The sequence below is a fragment of the Mesocricetus auratus genome, unplaced genomic scaffold, assembly GCF_017639785.1.
Source record: "Mesocricetus auratus isolate SY011 unplaced genomic scaffold, BCM_Maur_2.0 Super-Scaffold_100028, whole genome shotgun sequence".
NCBI classification, from domain to species: domain Eukaryota; kingdom Metazoa; phylum Chordata; class Mammalia; order Rodentia; family Cricetidae; genus Mesocricetus; species Mesocricetus auratus.
The window spans coordinates 1,427,726-1,451,586 of NW_024429209.1; the positions used below are offsets into that span (position 1 = coordinate 1,427,726).

Sequence of the window (23,861 nt, forward strand, 5' to 3'; positions counted from 1 at the left end):
CCATGTACCCTACTACCTGCAACTCTGCCTTTACTGGACCTGACTCAGGAAGGGGTTAGAGATTATAGCCAGGGAAGGGAGCTCCAGCCACCTGACTATTGGAGAAGCCCTCAAACCTGCTGGACAGAGGCTTTCCAGGTGTGGGCTTTGGAGGGCAACTTGTAAGGTACGCGTCACCTACATATGCTTGTCAGGAGTGAGCTCATTGGTTCCTCCAGAGCGATCTTTGACAGAATCATGATGCAGTGATGTGGGAGAAAGAGTAGACTGCCTATGTCTCCTCCTGGGAAGGAATTTTAGCAACATCCCCTGAGTCCCTCCCCCATGGGTGACTGGCTGTTGCTGGGGATCCAGCCTTGTGCAGGTCCTGTGCAGGTGACTGCAGTTGCTTGAGTTCATGGTTGCGGTGGCATGTCATCCCAAGAAGAGAGAGTGCCACAGCCCCTGTGCCCTTCATCCAGTTCTTACATTCCTGAGCTGAGAACCACTTGCTGAGTGCTAAACAGCCACTTCCTCTCAGCCCCTAGATCAGTCATAATTGACTGCACTAACTGTCATTACTGCAAAAAGAGACTACTCTGACCAAAACTGGGGGCCGTACCACTTTGTGGGTGTAAATGAACATTTAGGAGACGACATATTCACTTAGCAAAACAACAGCAGTGGGCACTTCCTCAGGACCTGAGATTTCCCCAGTTATGATTATTTGACCAGACTCACAATAACAAGTATGAACTCCCTCCTCTCTTTCTGTCAACCCACCCCCTCTCTCTGTGATAAATTTTAAAATCCCCGGTTACTGGTTACCCACCACCGCCGATGTAATAACTCAATCAAACAGAAGTAATAAATTCAGGCTCAATCTAAGCAAAGTATTCCTAGGTTTTCCCAGGGTAAAGGAAAAAACCACGAGGTGAAACCAGAGTTGGGGCTTTTAAAGCACCCCAGGGGTGGAGCTGCCAATGGTGGGCTTTTTAGGGGCGGAACCTGGAAGGAGGCAACTCCAGGGGAGGGGCCACCATGCCACTTGGCACTGTGAGGGTGGGGTTTGGAACAGGGCTAACCTGGAGATTCCAAACACCCCAACCTCTTTGGATAGCTATAGATGCTGGTAGGGCTTCCACCTAAACATCAAATCTGGCTTCCTCCTGCTGACAAGGGACAATGTAGGGGAGGGAGGAGTTGGGAATCGGTGGGCTCACATACAGCCGGAGGTATGGGTGGAGAAATATTCAGTTAATTGCCATCCAGGAAATTTCAGGCATCTGTTCCTTGAGGAGGCGGGGAAGGCAAGTTGCTAGGAGAAAAAAATAGATGTTATCATCGGCCCTATGAATGGAGCTAGCCATGGGAAGGGTGACAACTGCCAGATGAATGGAACCTCTGTGGGTTGGCCTTGATCCAGGCCAATATGCAAAATATGCACAAAAATGGGTGGGGTTAAAATGGGCTCTGGAGACTGTTTTGACCAGACCAGATTTCTCAGAACAGTAGCAGAGCTCTTTCCCCAGGAACCTGCAGGTGTCTGTAAAACAACTGGAACAGATTTACATCTTGATATCATAGCAAAAGGCTATGGGTTAAAAGACATGTACATTTTTAGAAGACAATCGGAGGAAATTTAAAACTCAGACTCTGAAGTTGCATCTGCAACCTGTTAATCCTGGACTACGGATCCTGTGAAAGAGGTACACCTGTCTGTACTTTTAGCAGGAATCTTAGCTAATGAACTAATGAACTATCAGTACCCTAGTCATCAGACACCACAGATAGATCTGAGAGAGGTAATTCGATGAGCAGAAGTGACACAGCTTTCCGGCTTCCTAGGCAATCCCAAGTCTCTCCATGGTTTTTGGGGGATACAAGTACCAGAAGTAGTACTTACCTTTTCTGTGGAGCAGGAGTTTGGAGATCGGCCTACCTGTCTTGGCAGGTGGGACAATCGATTGATCCCCCATTGATCTGCTTGTTCAGTCTGGAAGGGTCTTGGCAGTTGAAGTGAAAAGCAGTTTTTTGTTTAGTGTCTGACATTGTCACACTCAAATCGAGTTTTCGGGTGGAGGTTCCTGAGGCCATCCATCCATCCATATTGGAAGGGATACAGGATGCTGCCAGGAGCTGGCATATCTCTCTGTCATAAAAAGCTTTTTTATTCAGTGCCATAATCTCATGTCTGTAAAGGTGCCTAAGGATCAGGGTACAATTACCTGTTGGTATATGTAAATTAGACAAATATTGTGTAGCTTAATTTTTTCATGCTTCCATACAATTACTCTTCCAGTGTCTCCGACTTGTTCCTTTCTTGGATGCTCACTCTCACTTTGCTTCCCAGCCAGGCTGAGATTCATGCCCAGGCAGCACATGGCTGTTTGCTCCCCCTCCACCCAACAGCTTGAGCTACAACCAGCTGTGTCCTCCACATGGCTCCTTTCACTCCTTTCCTCTATCCCCAATAAACCTCTTGTTCCTCCTATGTTCTCTTTTTGGCATACATTGCCAGTGCCCACCGGAAGGTGCACCCTTTTAACTTTGCCCAACAGGCTTCCCTGGCATTTGGTCTTCTAGGGACTCTATCTCAGCCTGAAAATCAGGATATAGCTCTCAGCTACTGCCCCAGTGCCGTGAGTGCTACCACACTCCTGAAATGCTCCATGATGACAATGGGCTCGCCCTCTGAAACTGTAAGCCAGCCCCCAGTTAAGCTCTTTCTTTTAGAAGAGTTGCTGTGTCACAGCAATAGGACAGTGACTAAGACATTGACTAATTCTGGTGGGCAAACAACAACAGTGGCAATAACCTGTATTATTTTAGGGGCCTCTGGAGCTTTCCTGGTCAATAATTCATAGGGAAGTATTCCACACCTGACTGTCCTGGTTGGGTCTTTGTTTCATTTATTTATTTATTTACTTTTTATTTGTTTCAGTGTATTTCTGTGTGTGCAGGTCATCACAGCTTGCACGTGGGGGTTAAGGGACAACTGTGGGACTCAGTTCTCTCTGTTTACTTCTGTGGGTCTCAGAATCAAACTCAAAGCATCAGGCTTGGTGCCCACTAAACCATCTTGCTAGCCTATGATTTGAGCCTATTTTTTTTCTTTTTGTCTTTTTAGAGACAGGATTTCTTTGGCTGTCCTGGAGCTCACTTTGTAGATAGGGCTCCCCTTGAACTTGGAAATCACCTGCCTCTGTCTCCCAAGAGCTGGTATTAAAGGTGTGCACCACCACTGCCTGGTTCTTAATTTATTTTTAATAACATTTAAACATTTTTATAACATTTAAAGCTTTTACTGTTATCATTATTGATTGTGTGTCAATATGATGTATGTGTATGTGTACACATGTCTGTAGGTGGAATTTTCTGTCCTTCCAGTCAGCTCCCAAATAACCACACAGAGGCTTACTATTAGTTGTAAATGCTCAGCCAGTAGCTTAGGCTTGTTACTAACTAGCTCCTACAACTTATATTAACCCGTAGTTCTTATCTACATCCTACCAAATGGCTGGATACTGTTCCTCAGCATAGCATGTTCATCTTGTTTCTCCCTGAGTCTCCTGGTGACTCTGCCCTTCTTCATCCCAGAGCTCTCTCCCTGTCCACAAGTCCCACCTAACCTCTTCCTGCCTGGCTATTGGTCCTTTAGCTCTTCATTAAACCAATGAGAGCAACACATCTTCACAGTGTACAAAAAGATTGTTCCACAACACATGCCTTAACACGCATGTAAAGGTCAGAGGACAACTACATGGAGTTGGTTCTGAATTTGATTCCAGAGTCCATTTTTTAAATTGACCTGAAAGCCCCCTCCCTGAGAACTAAATTTCATGGTACCTGAAGGCACCATGCAAGCTTCCTAAGGAAGGAAGGACCAGTAGTCCTACGCAGTTATGACACCTTTGAACCAGGAGAATGACCAGTGTGGTACACTCTGTGTAGCAGTGGCACAGATACCTTAGCAGTAACCAGCAGCTCTCAGATTAGACTTACAGCCTGCTCAACAGGAAGGAAACCAGCCAACTACCCAGGGCTAGGGAAGTGGTGGACCTTGGAGGAGAATCTACCACTACCACCTTACTTAACTATATCCTATTTATCCTTATACCCTCAGATCAGTGTAGTTCTCATCCCTCATTGAGGAATCCTTACAAAAGACAGAGACCACTACAGAAAATTACAACCAATGGAAATGCAGAATTGTAGAGCCCAGTCCCCACTGTGCATCAGCCTCTCACCCTGCTCCTAAGGCTCAGGGTCATGAAGGAGGAAGCAGGGTGGTTGTTTGTTTTTGTTTTTTAGTAAGATTTATTTATATATTATATATATAGTGTTGTGTCTGCACACCAGAAGAGGGCATCAGATCTCATTTTAGACAGTTGTGAGCCACCATGTGGTTGCTGGGAATTGAACTCAGGACCTTTGGAAGAGCAGCCAGTGCTCTTAACCTCTGAACCATTTCTCCAGCACGGGAAGAAAGGTTTTAAGAGGCAGAGAAACAAGAAGTTTGGTGTGCAACTGTGTGTCATAGGAATGTCAGAGGAGCTGCACCTTTGGAGTTTCAGCAATATAGCTGTCTGAACATGTCCTGAACAGGAATGACACCAATAGACAGGCTACAGTGGAAGAGGGAAAGCTCACCAAGTCTCAGCCCTAAACAAAGAACTACAGGCAGCTAAAGAAGGCTGGGACCAGGAGAAATAGTCTTCCCCAGGAAAGAACACATCACTGCTACTTATCTGATATCAAATAGTCAGCCCTGAAAACATACGCATACAAGTGACATTATATAGAGTGAGTAGGTTGTATTTATATATTTAGGAATATATATGATATATGTATGTATGACACACATATCAACACTTAAAGAAAAAAAGTCCATGAATTTGAAGGGGGTGGAGTGGCAGGTGGCTTCTTGGGATGGTTGGAGGGAGGGAAGGGAAGGAGAAAATGATATAATTATAGTATAATCTCAAAGAATAAATCAATAATAAAAAGATTCTCAAGTCGGCACACGTCTTTGATCCCAGAACTCAGGAAGCAGAGGTAGGCAGATCTCTGTGAGTTTGAGGCCAACCTGATCTACAGAGTAAGTTCCAGGACAGCCAGGCTACATTGAGAAACCCTGTCTTGGAAAAAAGTTCTCCTGTGGTTCAGTTCTAAAATAAAGTTTTCAAGTAACCAAGTAACCATATAGTACCACACACACATGAGACAAAATTAGATGTGGTGGAATGCTGTGCATCTGTATTCCCAGCACTTCTATGGCAAGATGGTAGGTGGAGACAGGAAAATTACCTAGAATTTTGTGGAAATTTACAAAGCTTAAGCAGAAACAGAAACCACCCTGACATGAAGGCAGAAGGAGAGAACCCAGTCCTGGAAGTTGTCCTCTGGCCTCTGTATGTACACTGTGGCATGTGTATACTGACACACACACACATACACATCACACTCAACACACATGCACACACATGCACACGCACATACACACACACACACGCACACAATAATAAATAAATTCTCTGGGGCTTCCTTTTGACCTGTGAACTATTTAGACATGTGTTGTTTAGCTTTGAAAGGTTCAGACATTTTCCCATTATTGTTTTGCCATTGGTTTCTAGTTTGATTCTGTTGTGGTTAAAGAATATATTCTGTGTGGTTTTAATTCATCTCAATTTGTGGAGATTTGACCCATATGATGACTAGTGTCTTAGAGTTTCTATTGCTGTGAAAAGACACCATGACCACAGCAACTCTTATAAAGGACAACATTTAATTGAGGTGGCTCACTTACAGTTCAGAGGTTCAGTCCATTATCATCCTGGTGGGACATAGTGTCATACAGGCAGACATGGACTTAGAGAAGTAACTCGGAGTCCTACATCTTGCAGGCAACAGGAAGTCCATTCTGTCACACTGATGCTTGAGCAAAAGGCCTCAAAACCTGCCCCTACAGTGACACACTTCCTCCAACAAGGCCACACCTCCCAGCAGTGCCACTCCCTTTGCTTGCCATTTTCTTTCCAAACACCACCGTGTCAATTTTTACTTGAAAACTGAAACCACTTGGGAGATGAGCCTCTGGGCATGCGTATGAGGGGCTAATTGGATCACACTGGTTGAAATCAGCTTGGAAGACCCATTTTGGTTAGACCATTCCCTGAGCAGGTGCAGCAGGAAAAGTGAAAGACTCAAACACTGATACTGAGGTTCAGACTTCAAGCTGAAGACCAGAAAAACAAAGCAGCCGGCTCTAATCCTCACTCTACCTCAGACTGAAAGGCGATCCTGGCTCCACCAAACCTCTGACTGCTCCTCTCCTCAGCATGGCTGGAGAATCCTGAGACTTCAGAGTATTCCTACCTCAACGTGGCTGGAGAATGAATGCCTGATACTGAGACCTTGCTCCTAGCTTATATACATCCCTAATGCTGGGATTAAAGGCGTGTGATCCCAGGTGCTGAGATCACCTTTGTGTGAGCTGTTTCTCTTAGGACTGCATCGATCTTGTGTAGATGTGGGTAGCACTGAACTCACAGAGATCCGTCTACCTCTTAATCCTGAGGCCTAGGAATAAAGGTGTGTACCACCACCTCCTAGCTTCTGGCTGCTGGGGTTAAAGGTGTGTGCCTGGCTGGCTTCTATGGCTTGTGGCTGACTTTGCTTTCTGAATCCTCAGGCAAGCTTTAATAAATCCTAAATATATCAGCACAGGCAGGAGACGCTGAACTGTGTAAGATGAAGAATGAGAGCTGGATACTATCGTGCATGCACTTGCTGCTCTCTTCTCGCTGTGGACGTGATGTGCCCTACCGATACAGGCTGCCTCGACTTCCGCTCCACGATGGAGTCTATCCTGAACTGTGAGTGAAAATGAACCCAAATGCTTCTTTGGTAAGGATTTCTTTTATCACAGCAGAAAACAAAGGACAAAAACCCAGGATGAGGTCAACCTTGGTGCACGTTTTTTTCAAGCACTTGAAACGAATGTGTCTGCTGTTGTTTCGTGCATGGCTAGATGTCAATTACATGCTGCTGGCTAATGGTGATGCAAAATTCTTTACTATTGCTGATTTTATGCTTAGTCATTCTTCCAAATGATGAAAGAGCTATTGAAGTTTGTTCTTTCCAGACCTCAGCCTTTGCTTCATACATTTTGCAAATCTGTTCTTTTTGCTCATACATGTTTAGGTGTGATGTCCTAGGGTTGGCTCTTTCACCCTCCCATAATGAAAAGGAAAGATATGAGGGGACAGGTGTCTCACTAGTGCCATATGGGAGTGGAAGGTCTGCTGCTACATTGCATGTGGTTTGAGAAAAGGCACTATTTGGGTTTCTTTTCTTTCTTTCTTCTTTTCTGGTTTTTTGAGACAGGGTTTCTCTGTATTGTTTTGGAGGCTGTCCTGGAACTCGCTCTGTAGACCAGGCTGGCCTCCAACTCATAGAGATCCACCTGCCTCTGCCTCCCAGGTGCTGGGATTAAAGGCATGCACCACCAACGCCCAGCCTGGGTTTCTTTTAAGATTTATTTATTATGTATCCAGTGTTCTGCCTGCAAGTATACCTGTAGGCCAGAAGAGGGCACAGGATCTTGAAGGGTGGTTGTAGTTGCTGGGAATTGAACTCAGGACCTCTGGAAGAGCAGCCAGTGCTCTTAACTGCTGAGCCATCTCTCCAACCCTCTTGGTTTCTTTTTAAGTTTACTTAGATGTGTATGTTTTTAAATGTGACTGTATACTGTTGGCAAGGCTTTAGAGAAACAACCCCAAGACAGAAGTTTAGAAAGTTTCATAAACTACACTCTGATAACTGCTGACCAGATAACAGGTTCACATACCCTTTGACCAAACAGCTCCACTTTGAGGACTTTAACCTAAAGACGTACATACGTGTGAGTGATGATGGTCAAAGTCAGAGGCTGGAAAGGGTGGACACAGCCTTCAGAAGATTTGTTAAGTAATGGTACAATCCCCAGGGAGATATAGCAAGTCAGCTATTTTTTAAAGTTTTTTTGTGCATGCATGTGTGTGTGTGTGCGTGCGTGCGTGCGTGCGTGCGTGTGTGTGTGTGTGTGTGTGTGTTGTGTGGTACAGCATTTATGTGGGGATCAAAGGACAATTTGTGGTAGTGAGTCTCTTCTTCCACCATGTGTGTTCTAGGGATTGAACTTGGGTCATTAGGCTTGGTGGCAAGGACCATTACCCACTGAGCCATCCTATAAAGACTGCCAGTTTTTAATGGGAGATGTTTATTAATATCACATTTCAAGGTGTGTTACATAAAGAACTAGATAAAAACAATGTGTAGAACAATTGACCAATGATGCTATTGTTTTTGTTTTTGTTTTTGTTTTTGAGACAGGGTTTCTCTGTATTGTTTTGGAGGCTGTCCTGGAACTCGCTCTGTAGACCAGGCTGGCCTCGAACTCACAGAGATCCGCCTGCCTCTGCCTCCGGAGTGCTGGGATTAAAGGCATGTGCCACCAACGCCCGGATGATGCTATTATTTGTGTAAAAGAAAAGGGAACAACTGAGTCTGGTAGCATGTGCCTGTAACCCCGACACTTGAGAGTCAGAGGCCGGAGGATCAGAAGTTCAAGGTCACCCTTAGGTATATAACAAATCCTAGGCCAGCGTAGGCTACTTGAGATTCTATCTCAGTGTGAGGAGGGGAGGAGGAGAAACGGACAAACTGGGATTCACCTATAATTACACATGTACCAGGCTGTACACAGGGACTGCTAACAAAGCCAGGGAATGGGACACAGACTCCAGTGAAAGGCACAGGGACCTGCTGGGTGCTTCTCCTCTAGGTGTAAGCTCCGGTGATGTCTCTGGCAGGCTGCTGGGCTCCCAATCCCCGGGCAGAGGCAAGCTGCCCCCTCCACTTGCCCTTTGCACCCCCTTTCCTGTGTGCTTTCAGACATTGAGCTCCCTGTGCCAGGGGTGGGGAGAGCAGGATCCCTGCTATTGGCTAAGGGCTGTTCCAGCCTGTCCACTCCAAAGCATCCTCACTTGCCTTCCTATGGTCCAGCCTCTCACCCTGGGCTCATTGGTGACAAAACAGAAGAATGAGGTCCAAGTGTTGAGGATGCCTGCTTCAGAAGATGGGGCCCTCCTGAGATGACCTCCCCCGCCCCCACTGTTCTATCCCTGTCCGGAGACCTCCAACGTCTTCTCCCACGACCCTCCCTTCAGGCGCCCTCCTGTGTGTGTAAACACCCTCTGGGTCTGCCTTGAGGTGTCTGCTGGCTGTGTAATCTTCTTCCAGTCCTTGAAACAGAATTCTCCCTCCTACCTCAGCCCTTCTCTTCCCAGATTGCTGTAGGTGGGTGACCAGAGTTCCAGAAGCTGCTTTTACGGGGCCAGCTACACATCACTGCCTTCTTGTATCCCTACAGACTCAACCACTGGGAGACAACACTCCTCTCCACCCATGTCCCTCTGAGCTCAGTCTGTCCACCTGCAAAACGGATGTAGATGTCATGGTGTCTGAACTGTGCATATGGGGTACACGGGGTACACTTTCATAACTTACCCAATGACCTGTTTGTCTCATTAACAGAAAAGTCAGAAATGTGTCTAGTTTGGCCAAATGTTCATTCTCCGAGGACCAGATCAGAGTGTGACACACAATGTTTGTGAAATGACTTCCTGACTGTTTCCCTGGCCTTTGCGCTTCTATCTGAGCTTCGATCTGACGTAGGGTGTTCCTGGAGTTGGGATTGCTTTGAATCTGAGTGTTTTTCTGGAGGGAGGGAAAGAGGGAGGGAGGCAAGTAGGGATTTTGCAACCGGGTCTCCTGTAGTCCAGGCTAGTCTCCATCATTAGGTGGATGAAGGTGACCTTGTACTCTTCTACAGATATCTGTCTCTGGTTCAGGCTAAGAGGCTCATCAGGGTCCCACAGCAATCCGACGATCGGTAGGCTGTCCCACCTCCTCATTTCTTAGGCGACAACCCTGCAGAGGGGTGCACTGGGGTTTTGTAACAAGGGACTTGGCCCAGTACGATGGGCGAGGCCGTCTCTAGAACGAGTTTAGAGGAAAGAAAAGCAAGAAAGCAGGTAGCTCTTAGTCGGGAAGCTTTAAAAGCATCCCCTTCCCCCTCCTCTGCCCTGGCCAGGCTCCATATAAGGGAGACACCCGGAGCTGATGGCACCCTTGCACCTCGGAGGTCTCAGCCTTGGTCAGCTGCAGTCGCCTTTACCCGACTCTGTCAGGAGAGGGCGCTCTGCACCCAACTTTGGCTTCTGCTGGAGGCAAACTCCTCTCTCCTGGCAAGTGCAGTTTGGACAACTGGAAATATTAAATCTTTGACAGCCTTTTATAGCCCGTCCCATAGAAGAAATGGAGGGTAGGAAAAAAGGATGACCCTTACTTGTAAATGACCTTTAAACTTGTTCTGAATGGACTTAGGCACTGGTTGTGACACGAGTTATAGTTGTCATTCCCCCCCTTTTTTGAAAGAGGATCTCAGGCTGCCCTGGAACTGGCTATGGTGTAAACCAGGCTGGCCTGGAACTCTCAGAGATCTGCCTGCTCCACCTGCCTCTGTAGGTACCACCAGACTCGGTCATTCTCCACTATTCTAAACTCTTTGGTCTGTTTGTAAGGTACCCATTTACTGATGAAAAACCGTGGTAGGGGTGACTGGAAAGATGGCTCAGCTGCTGCTTCTAGAGATCCTGAGTTCAATTCTCAGCACCTGTATGGTGGCTCACAACTGTCTATAACTGTAGTTTCATGGAATGCTCTCTTCTGGTGTGCAGATGTACAGGCAGACAAAACACCCATATCCATAAAATATGCAAATAAAGCACCCACGAAGCTAGGTGTGATGGCCCACACCTTTAATCCCAGCACTCAAGAGGCAGAAGCAGGCTCTATGAGTTTGAGGGCCAGCCTGGTCTATAGAGTCAGTTCTAGGACAGCCAGGGCTACGTAGAGAAACCCTGTCTCCCCAAACAAAAATAAATAAATTAGTTAATTAATTAAAACAATAAAGGAGGCACCCATGCTGTTTGATCCCAGAGTCCCAGCTAACACCTGCTCCTCACTCCCTCATCACAGCACAGACTTTTTTTTTTTTTTTTTTTTGGTTTTTCGAGACAGGGTTTCTCTGTGGCTTTGGAGGCTGTCCTGGAACTCGCTCTGTAGACCAGGCTGGCCTCGAACTCACAGAGATCCGCCTGCCTCTGCCTCCGGAGTGCTGGGATTAAAGGTGTGCGCCACCAACGCCCGGCTCAGCACAGACTTTTTATTTGAAACTGCCCAATGCAAAAGAAATAAGACAAAATCCCTGTTCCCTGGACATTTAACAAATATGTACATTTACTCACAGGAACACTCACATAAAACTCCCTTGCTCATTCACAGACAAGGTTAGCCAAGGGTCTGCTCCTTACTCTCAGCCTGCTTGGTGTGCTTTGTTTTGATGTGGTGTGTATGTGTATGTGTATGATATGTGCATCCGTGTGGTTATCTGTGTGTGCCCACGTATGTGGAGGACAGAGGGGGCATCCTGCTTTAGCACTATGCCTTACTCTCTTGAGACATGGTCTCACCTGGAATTGGCCCCCCACCCTTTTTCTGGCTTGGCTGGCTAGCAAGAGCCAGCAGTCCTCTCCATGTCTTGCCACTTGCTCTGTGGTTGCTTTGGATTCTCACACGTGTATATATACTCTCTCTACACCTGACACTGGAGCTGATGCTGGCAGGCGTCATCTCTACATTCTTAAGACTGAGTAACCCCATGCCTCTTTTATTGTGTCACCAAGGAAATTGCTGATCTGACAAAGAACTCTCCAGTAAGTAAGATTCACCTCTAAAGACCACGTTTAGTGGGTTTGGCAGTTGTATAAAATGTATTGTGCATGCCTCCAGATTCCTCACTCGAGTCTGATAGCTCAAAAGGCTCTGAACTCCTTCAGACCAGAGCCCAAGCTTTGCATCCAGCAGAGCCTGACCAGCACAGCCACCTGGTCAAGGCTTGTAGATAGGAATGGATGGCACATAGGTTGAACAGAGATCATAGCATGGTGACTATTAAGATGTCGGCCCCATGGTTGTTTACTAATGTGGTGGGCAAGCCAACTACTACAGCTTCCTTCTTTGGTGATGCATTAGGTCTTCAGACCAACATCTGCCCCCACCCTTTGTGTGCTACGCAAACCGCTCACCAGTGCTCTCCCTGTGGCCCAGAATCATCTTGATGAGTACAGGATGGCGCTCTCATCTGCGTAGGACCAATGGAGCTCTTTGTTCCTGTGCCAGATGCCCCCACGTTGCAGAATTTCTTGTGTTAGCAATGATGTTCCTATCTTCTTGTTGGCTGTCCCTCTTATTGTTACCAGCGAGTCACCTCTTATTTCCTGCTCCCTCCCTGACAAAGGGGGCTTGCCCAATCAAATGTCAAAGTAGGATACATGAGAGACTATACGGGGAGCCACCACTTTTACCAATTTCCAGGAACTAAGATGATTTCTAGACTTGCTCTGGAAATATAGGCAGGGATGGTGTTGTGAGTTGAATGGTTGGCCTCTGCCTAAAGATGCATTTGTGAATTTGGCCTTACCTGGGGAAAAAAACCTAAATTCAATTTAAATGTCCTTATAGAAAAAAAGGAAAGAGCCACATGGTAAAGAAGGCAGAGGCACGTTGGAGCTATGCATCCATAGGCAAAGAATGCCAACTAAGTCAGCTACTTGTATAGCTCATCAATTCTCTTCATTTTTTTATAAGGTTTCTCTCTGAACCAGGAGCTTGCTGATTCAGCTGTTCTGGTCAGCCAGCAAGCCCTGGGGTCTGTTTCTGCTTCCCCTGTGCCGGGGTTATAGGCATGCACTTCCATCCCCGACCTTTAATTTTTCCCCCTACCCCCTTTAATTTTCTTATGTGCACAGGTGTTTGCATGCATGCATGTCTGTGTGCCATGTGCATGCCTGTTGCCTGCAGAGCTCACAGGGGACATTTCAAAACCAAACAGTGATACCAAGGCCTTCCAACAGTCACCAGAACTAGGAGAGAAGCTTGGGACAGGAGCCTACACTACCCCCACACATAATTGTGGACTTCCAGCCTCAAGAAACTTGAAGGGCAGTGGTGGTACACACCTTTTATCCCAGCACTCAGAATTCAAGAGGCAGAGGCAGGCAGATCTCTGTGAGTTTGAGGCCAGCCTGGTCTACAGAGTGAGTTGTAGTACAGTCAAGACTACACAAAGAAACCCTGTCTTAAAAAAAAAAAAAAAAAGGAAAAAGAAAATGAAATGTGAAGGATAAATTTCTGCTATTTAAATCACCAGAACTGTGGGCTTTGTCTTAGCAGCCCTAGAAACCTAACACATCTAGGAAGCAGGAGACACGAGATGGACGAGGCAGAAGTCTAACTGGTGACTGGTGACTCAGTGTCCCCTGTGCTGTCCCCTGCCCCCACTTCCATAAAGGAAGCTAAGTTGATGGGTGCTGCAGTGAGACTTGCTATGTCATGCCAAGCTCTACCCCAGGGATTTCAGAGTCTCTGGGGCTGTGAATCACCCATGAGCTGTGGTTTTGCTTTAAGCAACTGTGAGGAAGTGTCGTCATAAGGGCTGCTTCGGAAGACTAGGACGAGGTAAATCTCCGGGCCTTGCTGTGTAGCTGGCCTTGGGGGTGCACACCTGGCCCTTATTCCACACAGGGTACCTGGGTCCCTTATTGCCACTTCTTTCAGAGGAAGACTGGAGCATTGACTTGGAAGAACAAAGAGAAGGAAGTAAGTCTGGGGTGTGTCCTCTAAGGCAAAAACGATGAGAGAAGTTGGATCCCACATCTAAATCTGCCAGTTTTCTTTTGTCCCTTGTCTATCTAACAGGCACTTCTTAGATTCCAGGATTGTGTTTTTTTTTGTTTTTTTTAAAGATTTTATTTATTTATTAATAATATGTATACAATGTTCTGCCTGCACGCCAGAAAAGGGTACCAGATCTCATTACAGATGGTTGTGAGCCACCATATGGTTGCTGGGAATTGAACTCAGGACCTCTGGAAGAGCAGCCAGTGCTCTTAACCTCTGAGCCATCTCTCCAGCCCCAGGATTGTGTTAATAATTAATATTTCAGTTTCCCCTTTCTAATAGAGAAAAAACCGTGAAGTGGAAAAAGGGTAACAAAAGTCTATGGAGAAGAGTCCTGAAAGGTCATTCCAGAGACCTAGATCCTGAAATACAAACATGGGCGGTCTCTGTAAATCCAGGCATCCAGGAAGATGCTCATAGCCTCTTCCCAAGTGGTTAGAGATAAGATCATACACTGTATGGAAGACAAAGTTACCCTCTGAGCGTGCCTGTATACTTTTCCTTCTGACTGTGCTAGGGATCCAATATAGGGCTTTGCAGTGCTAGCCCGAATGCAAATCTGTCTTTCAGGAGCCATTTAGCCTACCACAAGTCATTTGTCCAGGTCTAAAGCAGAGGTGGACTCTGGGCTTGTTTCCACCTTTAGTGTAGACCCCAGTGCAGCTGAGTCAGCAAATGAATGATGAATGGAAATTCTGTAGTGCCCCGTACATACTTTGTATTCCATTTTGAGTCATTATGGTTGAGGGGAGTCCCATGAAACCCTTTTATAGAGGATTTTTCAAAAATTATTTACTTGTGGCAGGGTTGTGAAAAGAAAGTGCAGGTCAGAGAACAACTTGCAGGTCCCAGGACTTGAACTCAGGTTATCAGGTTATCACTGAACCATCTTGATGGTCCTGTCTATAGGATTTTTGAACTTCTACTAAGTGCAGAGCCTCTAGCCTCTCTCCAACAGGGAAACACAGCCACCCTGGAGAGGCTGTCTGAGAGGCTACATGGTAGCACTTCAGGCCTGCACTGCATATCGATCCTGCCTGTGCTCTGGTGTGGGCGATGCAGGTCCTAGGATCCGTGAAAATGTGACAGCTGGACATCCCAGAGAACCTTGTCTGCCAGACCCAAGGCCAGAACTTGGTCCCTAGACCCACTAACCTTATCTGGAATGAGTGTGTGGTGGCCACGCTACACCACCTGACCTCATCAGACCAGAGCTCACTGTGGTGGCCGAGGGAGACCAAGAAGGAAAAGAAGTTTGAAATCCAGTACTGCAGGGGCTGCAGAGATGGCTCAGCAGTTAAGAGCACTGGCTACTCTTCCAAAAGACCCGAGTCAGGTTCCCAGCACCTTCATGGTGGGTCACAACCACCTGTAACTCCAGAGGGATTTGATGCTGTCCTGTAACCTGGCACCAAGCACACAAGTGGTGTGTGTACATGCAAAAAACATTTCATCCACATAGAATAAAAATAAACCTTAAGGAAGAAAAAGTGCCAAGTCAGAGAGGCTGCCTACACCCTTAAGGGGGAAAAAGCATAGTGAAAAATAACCACTTTACACACATAGGATTGTGTAACAAATATTTGCTTAAAAGTGGAAAGAAGCCATGGATGGAGAAGATACTTACAACACGTATATCAGACCAAAAGCTCAAATCATGTATTCACAAAGGCTTTCTATAAGGTGATGAGAAAAGGCAAACTCACTGAGAGATTGAAGCTAGAAAGAATGGGCTGACAGAACAGGCACTTCCAAACCAGGAGAGATCTAAGTGGCAGGACCGTCTCTGTGTTTTTGTTTGTTTTGTTTGGTGTGTGTGTGCGCGTGCCCTGGAGACCAGAGGAAGAAATCTGATGTCTTCTTTTATCGGTCTCCACTTTATTCCCTTGAGACAAGGTGTCTCACTTTGCTTGGTGCTTTTCCAGGTTTGGGCTCAGCTGGCAGTCAGCAAGCCCCAGAGACCATCTGGCTCGCCTTCCTCAGAGTGTTGGGGTTACAGGAGCACTGGCCATGGGCAGGTTTTTGTTGCTGTTTGGGTGTATTGAGGCACGGTTTCACTATGGAATCTGGCTGGCCTGAGCTCAGATTCTCCTGTCTCAATAGGCTGCTCAGCTGGGGTTATAGTTGTGCACTATTTTATCCGACATCAACTGCTTTTCACTCTTCAGAAGCAGAATGATCCTAGTTTATCTCCCATTCGAACATCAGCTTTTTACAGCTCTGTACTACTCAGTGACTTTCCCTCCTGCCTGCGTCTCCTAGCCTCCTCTTCATTTGCTGCAGACTGGCTCCTGCCCTGTGCTCTTCTTGCCCCTCCTAAGCCCTCCCATCCCCTAGGACAATTGTCATTTCATGTGGTTGACTTCACCCTACCTTGGCCTGTTGACTTCTCACCTCCTGACCACCCATGACCTTCACCACCACTGTACTCTGTGGCCACACCTTGGACCTTATCCTTCACTGGCACAGTCAGAAGTTTGCTACAAACTGCCTAAAGTCCAATTGTAGAAGGACTCAGCAATGGAAGGATGCTATTGTTCCTGACTTACAAGAATCAGAACTTGGCGGGCTCCAGCTACATCAATTCAATGACAGGTGTCTACCTTAAACAACTACCCAGGTTCTTCTTTCTCCCTTTTCTGCTATCCTCAGGCATTGTCTGGGTCATCAGACTGGCTTCTCACACGCTCAGCAGATGGCTACTGAAACTGAAATACCTTATCTTTAGGACAGTGTCCAGAGGCAGGAACAAAGGCCTCCTCTTCCTTCTGCCACTTTGTAACAAGGAAGGAAAACCTCCAAGCCAGCGTAGAGGTGCACACTCATGATCCTAGACAGTTAAGAGTTCAAGGTTATCCTTGACTGTATCTATTTGCAGAACAGCCTAGGCTTATATGAGACCTAATTTCAAAGAAAATAAATTTTCTTGGATGTTTCCTGACTTCAACTCTGACTGCCTATATTATATGTGTGAGCATTTTGCCTGTATGTAGGATATATGTGTACCACATGTGTACAGTGCCCATGGAGGCCAGAAGAAGATGGTAGATCATCTGGACCAAGAATTATAGATGGTTGTTGTGGGGTATCCACCAGAAAAGATTGCTAGGACATGGTGTAAGCCAATAGAAAGTCCTTATTAACCCGCCTGTGTGTTCAGGATCCCAGTGTAGCCCCAAGCCTTTCTCAGGGTGAGATTTTAAGCACAAAGCCATATCCTGAGTTGATATATCTCTGTTAACAGGAACAGTTAACCAGAAGAGGAGCTACAGAAGCAAAAAACAAGGTTGGTACATTTAGAGACTTTCCCAGAACTTTCACAGGCTTTGATGAATTGGGTCTTTTAGTTTGGGCAGGTGGTACTGTCTATGTGCTGATTCTACAGCCTGAATGGTCCCTCCATCATGGAGTCATTTATGCTAAGGTCTTGGGGGCTACTAAAGTCTAGGGCCCTGTTACAGTTATCAGCCACCATGTGTATGCAGGGAACCTCTGGAAAAGTAGCAAGTACTCTTAACCATCTCTCTGACTGTTCTCTCTCTCTCTCTCTCTCTCTCTCTCTCTCTCTCCAGAGTCTCATGTAGCTCAGGTTGGCCTCCAACTCACAATGTATCTGAAACTGACCTTGAACTCCTGACCCTCTTGTCTCTACCTCCTAAGTGCTAAGATTACACGTGTGATGACCGTGCCCAGCTTTTCTTCTTTCTTCCCTGCTAGAGCTGGATTTTCTAAGTATCCCAGGCTGAACTCAAACTCTAAATCCTCCACCCATACCTCCCAAGTGCTGAGATTATAGGCCTGTGTGTCTTAGTCACAGTCCTATTGTTACTGATCTATTGTTCCACATGTTTTAGTCACTGTTCTATTGCTATGAAGTGACATCATGGCCACCAAGGCAACTCTTATAAAAGAAAGCATTTAATTGAGGGCCTGCTTACAGTTTCAGAGGTTAGTCCATTATCATCCTGATGAGGAGTATGGTTGGCATGCAGGCAGACATGGTTCTGGAGAAGTAGATAAGACTCCTACATTCTGATCTGCAGACAGCAGAAAGAGAACCTGGGTCTGTCATGGGCTTTTGAAACCTTGAAGCCCACCCTTAGTGACACACTTCCTCCAACAAGGCCACACGTCCTAATCCTTCTAATCTTTTCAAATAGTACTATTCCCTGGTGACTAACGATTCAAATATATGAGCCTATGGGCACCACTTTTATTTAAACTATCACACCATGCTCTGTGCAAGGATATATACATACATACATATGAGGAAAGCATCAGATGTCCAAAGTCATGCTAGGTATGTTCCAAATTTTATACTTTTCATGAAGACACTAAGGTCTGCAGTTGGCAAGATGGAAGTTAGAAAAAGCTTTCTGCAGCTAGAGAAATAATTCAGCAGGCAGAGTGCTTGCCTAACATGGTCAGCTTTGGCTAATTAACAGCAAACCCAATGTCAGTCTATGGTACATAAAACCCATCCAACCGGGGCTGCATAAAAGCTCAGCAGTTAGGAGCCCTGACTGCTCTTGCAGAGGACCTGGGTAAGGTTCTCAGTATCTACATGCCTGCTGGGGATCTGATGCTGTCTTAGTCTTCTATTGCTGTGAAGAGACACCATGGCCATGACAACAGGAGCACTTTTAATTGAGGTCAGCCTGGTCTACAAAGCTAGTTCTAGAATGCCAAGGCTACCAAAGAAACCCTGTCTTGAAAAACAAAAGCAAACAAAAAAAGGTAAGATTCCCTATCCAGTGCATCATCACAGTCCACCCTAGGAGACATCACTTAGATACAAAGTAGCATGTACAAGGATGTCCACTTTAATAACATTTTAAAGGGGGAAGGTGGGCAGGAGCCTAAATACATGCCAGGGAGGAAGAAATGAACAAACTGCTTCCATTTTCAAAGTCACTTAGGTCAAAAGTGGACTCAGTTCAAATGCTGCTCAGCTCACTAGTGAGATACATCATCCTCCATTTATCTGGCAGGGTTATGTCCTGAGAAATGCATCATTAGGCAATTTTGCCATTGTGCAAACATCAAAGGGTACTTATGCAAACATATATGGCATACATATGGCAGCCACTCATCATGGCCTCTCAATGGAGTTGAGACATTATAAGAACAAGATGAAATAGGCTGTTGTCAGTGTAACACAGCACTCCTGTTTTTCCTGTTTGTTTGTTTGAGACAGGGTCTCCTGTAGCCCAGGTGGCCTTGATGTAGCTGAGGATGACTTTAAATTCCCGATCTTCCTGTCTTCACCTCCCAAAGACTGGAACTGCAAGCCTGTGCCACAACGCCAGCCTACAGCATTTGTTGAAAGCACAGCATAACAGTCCTTGCACCCACAGATCTCCAGAGAAACCAGGAATGTTAAGCACACAGGATTGTCTTTCCAATGGAAAAGATGAAAAACCTGCTCTTCCATCCAGAAAACTAAGAATTGGAAATGATTAACAACCTGATGATCTGTGTTCTCTTTTGGGTCAGTGTCCCGCGCTACCGTCTCGCCAGCAAGAACGACGCGGCACACTTAGGATCCTTCTGCAGAACAGCTTTAATGCGTCTTGAGAGGGAGAGCATAAGCTTACAGAGCGGAGACCCCAGGGAGCGGAAAGCCCAACCCTTATATAGCCCAGCAGTCCCCGCCTCGGACGTGTCATCTCCTGACTGGCTCCTGCTGGTCAGCCCATATGACGCCTCGGGAGAGGCTGAGAGTAAGGGATGGAAAAGTAGCAGGCACGTGCGCACCAAGGTTGTTTACTCCAACTGACAACGGGTGTCGGCGCCATCTTGTAACGGAGAATGTGGGGGCGGCTCCCCACAGGTCAGGCCACATCAAGTTAGTACAGCCAAGACTGAGAGGTAGCTAGTAATCTAAATGACCCTAATAGACAGAGGCTTCCCCCAAGCTGCCACAACCAGAATGAGAAGTGGCTAATAGCCCAAGTCACTCTACATTAGCTATATGACCAAGACTAGGCTAGACCCTTAGGCCTGTAAACTAGTTTGAATAGCCTATCTCTAGAACCCATCTTCTTGAAAGAAATGACATATATCCTGAGTGGAGTTTCTATGTAATTACACTTCTTTGTGCCCTGGGGATTGTATTACACCAGGAAACTCCCCCCCAAATTGTACTGGATTTATATATTGGGAATAAACTGTCTGTTGGTAGACGCCCCCCCCCCAAGTCTGATCCAGGTTGATGAAGTCAGTCTGCACTTGGTTTTTATTCTTATCTCTTCCTGATACTCATTTTCCTGTATGACACCTGCAGGGACCCCCTTGAGCATTCTCTTCTACAGTGAATCTTTCTGTTTGTTTTTGTGTTCTGAGACAGGTTTTCTTTATGTATCCTTGCCTGTCCTGGAACTCACTCTGTAGACCAGGCTGGGCTTGAACTCACAGAGATTCACCTGCCTCTGCCTCCCGAGTGTTGGAATGAAAGATGTGCAGCACCACCTTTCAGATACAGTGAGCCTTTTTTAGAATAAGATTTTTAAGACCTGTGGTTTATTGTCTTTATCATGTATTGTGTCCTGTGGACAACTGCACTGCTGTAACGCTTTATGCTGGCAATGCAGTGGATTGAAAACACGAACAGCACAAGAACAAAGCAGGGCCACAACAGTAACAGGGACTACAGCATCCCTGGGAAGTGGGAAATTTTCTGCTTCCTTATCATTTTAATACTATTTTAGGTTTATTCATTTTATGTGTGAGTGTTTTGCTCACATGTATATCTCTGTGCACCATGTGAGTGCCTGGTGTCCATGGAGGTCAGAAGAGGGCATCAATCCCAGGTCCTCTGTAAGAACCTACCTCTCCAGCCCCAACTATATATGTGTATGCATTGAGATAAGGCCTTGCTACGTAGTTCATTGTCCTAGTTTGCTTTCTATTGCTGTAATAAACATGGTGACCAAAGGCAACTTGGGGAGGAAAGAATTTATTTCATCTTTGTTTGCTTGCTTGGGTGTTTTTGTTTTTCAACACAGGGTTTCTCCGTGTAACAGCCCCGGCTGTCCTGGAACTGGCTTTGTAGACCAGGATGAGACTCACAGAGAACCTCCTGCCTCTGCCTCATGAGTGCTGGGATTAAAAGCATGCACCACCACCACCCAGCTAGAGTTTATTTCATTTTATGGAATCCATCACTAAGCGAAGTCAGGGCAGGAAATCAAGGCAAGAACCTAGAGACAGGAACTGAAGCAGAGAACGTGGAGGAGGGCTGCTTGCTCTCCATGGCTTGTTCAGCATGCTTTCTTTTTTTATTATTATTTATTTGTATTTTATGTACATTGGTGTTTTGCCTGTGTGAAGGTGTCAGATCCCTGGAACAGGAGTTACAGACAGTTGTGAGCTGCCATGTGGTGCTGGGAATTGAATTCAGGTCCTCTAGAAGAGCAGTCTGTGCTCTTAACCCGCTGAGCCATCTCTCCAGCTGCCAGCCTGCTTTCTTTCTTTTCTTTTCTTTTTTTTTTTTTTTTTTTTTTTTTTTTTGGTTTTTCGAGACAGGGTTTCTCTGTGGCTTTGGAGGCTGTCCTGGAACTCGCTTGGTAGTCCAGGCTGGTCTCGAACTTAAAGAGATCCGCCTGCCTCTGCCTCCCGAGTACCACCCAGGAACACCTGCTTAGGGGTGACACTGCCCCAGTGTACTGTGGCCTCCTCCCCCCCCCCCGCATGCATCCATCCTATTAATCAGGAAAATGCCCCATAGGCTTGTCCAGTTTGATGGAGGCATTTTCTCAATTGTGCTTTTCTCTTCCCAGGTGACCCTAGCTTGTGTCAAATTGACATAAAACTAACCAGCTGGTCTAAAACTGGAAATCTCCTGCCTCAGTCTCTCAAGTGCTGGATTGCTACCATGACCCGATTTCCTTTATAATCCTAGGGGACCACTGTCACTTTCTTCATTGTTCAAAATATCATTATGTAATGCATGGCTATAAACCTCTCCCTCTCTCTCCCCTCTCTTTTCTTCTCCCCTGGCTTCTCTTCCTAACCCTCCTTCTCTCTCTCTCTCTCTCTCTCTCTCTCTCTCTCTCTCTCTCTCTCACTGAAGACTGACCTTGCTAGGCAAGTGCTCTACCACTGAGCCATGTCTGCAGCCTTCTTCATCTTTAAAATGGGGAAAATGATAGCGACCAGTTGAAATGAGACACGCATGTGAAGCATGTGTTGAAATGAGACATGCATGTGAAGCAGATGGGAAGGAAGGAGTCTCATAAGCATTGGGTTTATTTTCACAACCCCACATAATAAGGAATACCGAGCCGGGCATTGGTGGCACACACCTTTAATCCCAGCACTTGGGAGGCAGAGACAGGCGGATCACTGTGAGTTCGAGACCAGCCTGGTCTACCGAGTGAGTTCCAGGACAGCCTCCAAAACAATACAGAGAAACCCTGTCTCGAAAAACCAAAAAAAAAAAAAAAAAAAGGAATACCGAGTAGTAACTTAAAAAGTATGAATTCAGGGGCTGGAGAAACGGTTCAGCAGTTAAGAGTACTGAACACTCTTCCAGAGGACCTGGAATCAATTCCCAGCACCCACTGCACACATAAACACACATACACACCACACACACACCCCACACATGAGTACTAATTTAAGCTGGGTGGTGGTGGCACATGCTTTTTATCCAAGCACTCAGGAGGCAGATGAATCACTGAGTTTGAGATCAGTCTTAGAGTGAATTCCAGGACAACCCAGGGCTACACAGGGAGTCTTTGCTCAAAACAAACAAGCAAAAAGTACTAATTCAATGCTTGGTGTAGTGGCACACACCTGAAATCCCACCACTCAAGAGCTGGAAGCAGGAGGAACAGGAGTTCAAAGTTGTCATGGGCTACAGAGTGAGTTGTCAAGATCAGCCTGGGCTGCTGCTGCTGCTTTTTTTTTGTTGTTGTTGTTGTTGTTTGGTTGGTTGGTTTTTCGGTTTTTTGTTTTGCGAGACAGGGTTTCTCTGTAACTTTGGAGGAACTAGTTCTTGTAGACTAGGCTGGTCTCGAACTCACAGAGATCTGCCTGCCTCTGCCTTCCGAGTGCTGGGATTAAAAGCGTGCACTACGACCTCCCGGCTAGCCTGGGCTTCTTGAGACTCTGTTTTTAAAAGTAAAATAGATCAGGCAGGGGTGGCACACACCTTTAGTCTTAGCACTCAGGAGGCAGAGGCAGAGTCAGACAGATCTCTGAGATTGAGGTCAGTCTGATCTAGAGAATTCATTTCAGGACTACACAGAGAAATCCTGTCTCAAAAGACCACACACACACACACACACACACACACAAAATCACTCTGCCTGCTACCTGTTGGACAGAGATGGAACTGCATTTCTTTTTGCTCTGTCTTTCTTTCATGATCCTAAATAATCTGTTTTAGAAGGGGATGGAGTGCCCTCTTCACAATTACTACAGGGCTTATTACTGGGGAGAAACTTAGAAAACTAAAGGATTATGGGAGTTGGTAAAGTGCTTGCTGTATAAGCATGAGGACCTGAGTTTGCATATCAGCATTCATAGTAATAAAACAATGAGCTGGGCAGTGGTGATGCACGCCTTTAATCCCAGCATTTAGGAGGCAGAGGCAGGTGTGTCTCTGAGTTTGAGACCCCCTAATCTACAGAACAGATTCTGAGACAGCCAAAGCAACACAGAGAATCCCTGTCTTGAAAAAACAAAATGAAAACAAAACCAACAACAAAGTAGTGGTCATTAATAACCCCAGCACAGGGCATAGAGACAGGTGGATCCTGGGGCACACTTGCCAGCCAGAGTCACCCCAGTTTCAGCAAGCAAATTTCTCTCAAAAAATAAGCCGAGGAAGACAGAGAAAGACACTTGACCTCTGGCCTCCACACACATGCATGGGTGAGTGCACCCATGTACACAACACACACACACTCACTCACACACACACACACACACTCCTAAAAATAAAAAATAAAACTTTAAAATAATGACATGGGTCCCCAAGCACTGAAATTGGAAATGTCACCCACACCCCCATGTTTGCAGAATGT

General features: G+C 46.1%; 1 long non-coding RNA gene across 4 annotated transcripts in view; it reads left to right on the forward strand.

The window, feature by feature from the left end:
• The first annotated feature begins 6,375 nt into the window (after positions 1 to 6,375).
• LOC110343655 overlaps positions 6,376 to 23,861 on the forward strand; it is a 34,797-nt gene continuing 17,311 nt past the window's right edge. The window contains exons 1-3 of one of the 4 annotated variants that reach the window (XR_005871599.1): positions 6,376 to 6,573; positions 6,704 to 6,888; positions 17,072 to 17,113. This is a non-coding gene — a long non-coding RNA (uncharacterized LOC110343655). Of the gene's footprint in view, positions 6,889 to 17,071; positions 17,114 to 19,024; positions 19,435 to 23,861 lie in introns of those variants that run through there. The other 3 variants (XR_002385957.2, XR_005871601.1, XR_005871600.1) reach the window with 3 other exon arrangements.